Raw genomic sequence first — 4,546 nt, forward strand, 5'->3', positions numbered from 1 at the left:
GGCAAAACTGATTCTTTTCGTTGGCATGGAGCTTTTTCAAGCTACAAAAGCTGGTTGGAGGAAAGAATGGTCACTGCTAAGCATCTCCTAAAAGAGATTTGGTGCAATATGAAGCATATTCTTTAATAGAGCTTGCTTTCTGCATTAGCCCATTCATACTCCATAAAAAGTTGCCGTCCACGAAAATTATTTCAGAGTCAGCCAGGCTCAGTCACGCCCCTTGCCGTATATCATTCTTTGACGTAATTCATTCTCACCCAAAGAGGTCTATAGCTAACAAATCAGCAGTTAATGCATTAAATTATCATCGTTATTTCATTTTTAATGCTGTAATTGATAACACGTGGTTCTGTGCATGCACAGATGTTGTACTTGAAATTGGTATTTGCTTCCATCAATTCCACTCTCAAAAGTATTTGGAATAGGAATCGATTGTAAATTTCTGGATCCGCCTATATCTATATATAGTATGATATTACCTTTCCAATTCAAGAGCATCTCCTTTTCTCTTCTCCACTAGTTTATCAGTGAGTCCACGAGTTATTGACACTGGTATTATACTACTAGTACTAACAACAGATCCTACACTACCTACTGAATGCTGCTGGTCTTTATCCATTCGTAACGAGACTACATTGACCGTCCTGACCTTTTAATAGATCCATAGATCTAATAAGAGTTAACACGGTAGGCTTAAATATCAACCACGCCTTGTTCTGCAGCAGCAACCAGCCCCACCCTTTTCTTGCTGTGAGTCTTCGTGCTGTTTTGCGTCTTTTTTTCTGGTGCATTTCCAGTTAGATCTACAGGAAAGCTGGTTCCTTTGATTAAGGATCTTCTCTTCAATTCCTTTTATAAAGTCATTCTTTCTTTATTGTGGTGTAAGTGATCACTGAAATAGCTACACCTTAAGGTACCTAATTCTCTCATTGTCCTCCATACTATAGTACATGAAATAGCTACACCTTAAGGTACCTAATTCTCTCATTGTCCTCCATACTATAGTACAAGATGATTTATGTCTCTCAATGGAGAGCAAGTATTGGACTGTGGAACTACAGTCAAGCAACCTCCAGTAGATCAGCTAATGGCCACCACTCTCATTCATTCAAAGCTGCAGTAGACAGCAAGTTAGGCAGTACTACATCGAGAGAGAAGACATCTAAACTGCTAGCAGCTCTGTATCCTATGGTTTCTCTTCTTTTATCATTATTAAGATATATGAAGCTCAATTTTATTCCTCCAACTGGTAAACAAACTAACAGTATAAGTTATCATGCAGTGTATTTACAATAGGTATAGATCTAATTACTGTTACTGTTATGATTCACTACCTCCAGTCATTAGTCTTGTTTGTAGCTACTATTGGCAGTAGCTCTGACCTGATCTACTATTTGGTTTTACTTCTCCTCCTCTTATCAGGAGATGTTGAACTCAATCCTGGTCCTATGATTGATGATCAACCATCTTGTCTCTTTTTTGCAAAGTATCTTAAACCACTTGTTAACTGGAAACCATTTGCTCTTTGTCTTCCTGGAATAACACAATCTGATGTCATTATAATTGATAAAAAGAAAAGAAATGCCCACCTCATGAAAATGGCTGTACATAAGAGATGGTTACAAGTTAATCCTACAGCATCGTGGAGAGATGTTGTTAATGCTTTGAAACAATGTAAAGAGAATGAACTAGCTAGAACTATCGAAGACAAAGTGATAGATCCCGCAGCTGGAAGAAGTACTAATTATGGTATGGAAGTCAGTACCAGTAATGCTAATCTGGGTCCTATAACAGGTAAACATACACTAAAATACAACACTCATTAACTGATACACTACTGCAGGTAATCCAAAGGATATAGTAAGGACTCATTCTGATAAACTCACTGATGGAATCTCACAAAATCTCTATAAAATAACAACTGAATTACATGCTAAAGGATTGATACCACAACAAGCTTTTGATGATGTACTTGTAATGGGAGTTATGACTGATTATACTAAAGCAATGAAACTGATGAATGTATTGCATGGACAGTTGGAATCCTCGTTTAATCCAGAGCAAGATCTTATTGATATATGTCACGTATTAATAAACCAACAACATCGTACACTAACAGATATTGCTACCTCTATATTACACCAGTTAGGTGAGTGTGTGTGTGTACATTATCAGTATGATCAATATAGTCATTATATCTCAATACAATAGGTCAGTCTATACCTGACAATGTCAGTTCACATACTATGCTACCATCACCAGTTGATGATATATCCAATACACTAGTTACTAATATAAGAGGTAATGAAATATATAACGTCACATGTATGCATTGTTTTTATGTATCTTGATCAATAGGTCAGCCCAATGTAGCTAAACCCATTAGTTCAGTACCTAATGATGTTCAAGGATATGCTGACAATATGAGACAACACTACAAACACCAACCTATTGTTGCTACAGACTGGCCACCAAAAATTGGGAAAGATTTCTTTGGAAGACTAGCACTAGTAGAAAAACAAGACTCCAGCACACAAGCAGAATCAGCTTGGCATATGCTAAGAGGGCAAGTTGATAAAACAGTTAAACTAACTGAAAACAAAGAGATAAGTGTTGAAGATGTCCTCCAATCCACAGATAGCTCTCTGTCTCTCAGAGTAGTAATAGATGGTCCTCCTGGTATTGGCAAGACCACACTTTGCCGTAAACTGTTAAATATGTGGTCTAATGGGCCACTTGTACATCAACAGTATGACTTGGTACTTTATTGTCCTTTAAGGAATAGCAAGATAGCTACAGCTACTACACTAGCTGACCTGTTTGTGCATCAACTTAATAGATATAAAAATGTACCTGAATGGTTTGAGGAGAGGGACGGAGAAGGATTACTGATAATCTTTGATGGTTGGGATGAACTGAGTGAACAACTCAGACAGTCTTCATTAGTTGCTAGTATCATTTGTAAAGAGAAGTTAGACCAATGTTCAGTAATTGTTACCTCTCGTAGCTATGCCTCCTCTTCACTTTTGAGAATGGATACTCTCAGTAGACATGTTCAGGTTATTGGGTTTTCTGAGGAAGAAATATTAACAATAATTATACAAACACTTCAAAGAGATATAAAACTAGCACAAGAACTTATTGATGAGAAAAAAGAACATGATAAAAATATATTTAATTTTTGGAAAGCGGCTTTCACAACTACTCAAAGCAGTAAGGACTCACAACTAGCAGTGAAACTCATTAATGATCTTAAAGTACGAAATGATGTCCAATCATTGTGTTATGTACCACTAATCTGTTCTATGGTCATCTTAGTTTATCGCAAGGAAGGAGGACACTTACCAACAACACTCACTCAACTGTATGAGAACTTCATCTTACAAACTATCAGAAGACATGTTAAAAGACATAACATTAACCCACATACTTTAGGCAGTCTTTCTTCATTACCATCAAATTTAACTGAAACTTTACATGAGATGTGTAAAATAGCTTATACTAACCTGGCTAGTACAAGAATGACATTCTCTTCACATCAACTACAGTCACTGAGTGAGGTAGTCAAGGAAGACTATCTTGGATTGATGACAACATTTATAGAATATGATGAGGAGAAGTATCAGTTCCTTCACTTGAGTATACAGGAATTTCTAGCTGCATGGTGGATAGCTAAACATGAGAAGCAGACAGAGGAAGTGTTTCAGGATCACTTTGATGATGATCACTTTCGAATGTGTCTGAGGTTTGTGGCAGGTCTAACTCACCTTGAACATGAGAGCTATCAGCAGTATTTTAATAAACAACAACTTGAAATACAGTGTAAGAGGGAACCATTGTTTGGATTTGAGGCTTGTTATCTCTCCTACTTCTATCAGAATCCTGAGATTAGAGATGATCATATCAAATCTGATGATTTTGACAATGTTCCCATTCTTCTTCTTCAACTCCTGTATGAATCACAGAACACAACATTATGTCAAGTATTAGCACAATCTACCAACAACCACTCACTGTATCTTCCTGGGGATAGAGAATCATTTTCATTATCATTGTTTGACTGGCTGTGTCTCAGTTATTGTATAAACAATTCCAACACAACATGGAATCATTTGGACCTGGGGACAGTACCTAACCAACAGTCACTATCAGTCTTCACTGCTGGACTAACCAATAACTCACTACAGACCCAGTGTAAGAGACTGGAGGTAAAGATGGATGAACCCACTGATGAATTAGTACACAAATTATTACAACCATCACTTCTATATAATATTCAGGAGTGTTACTGTGTATTATGGCATGGTCAATATGTTCCCTGTCTTATATTGTTACACTTCCTCAATCTTCCTCTATTGAAGATACTGCACTTAAGAATGAACTATTATACTATACCAACAGTTGACAATACATACTACACAGATAAGTGCACCGAACTTGAGACATTTATAGAAATGAATTCAACACTACAAGAAATGAAGATTGAGTATGAAGGAGATAATGAAATAACAAGTACCATTATCAGTGTTATTAGAGGAGTAACAAG

At 36.7% G+C, this 4,546-nt stretch overlaps 1 long non-coding RNA gene across 1 annotated transcript; it reads left to right on the plus strand.

Moving 5' to 3' along the window:
- The first annotated feature begins 2,138 nt into the window (after positions 1 to 2,138).
- On the plus strand, positions 2,139 to 2,439 carry LOC109582554 (uncharacterized). The gene is made up of 3 exons (XR_002185149.1): positions 2,139 to 2,149; positions 2,212 to 2,301; positions 2,359 to 2,439. It is a non-coding gene; the product is annotated as an uncharacterized LOC109582554 (long non-coding RNA).
- The last annotated feature ends 2,107 nt before the right edge of the window (positions 2,440 to 4,546 follow it).

Source organism: Amphimedon queenslandica, unplaced genomic scaffold (genome assembly GCF_000090795.2).
Source record: "Amphimedon queenslandica unplaced genomic scaffold, v1.1 AMPQUscaffold_13377, whole genome shotgun sequence".
Lineage (NCBI taxonomy): Eukaryota > Metazoa > Porifera > Demospongiae > Haplosclerida > Niphatidae > Amphimedon > Amphimedon queenslandica.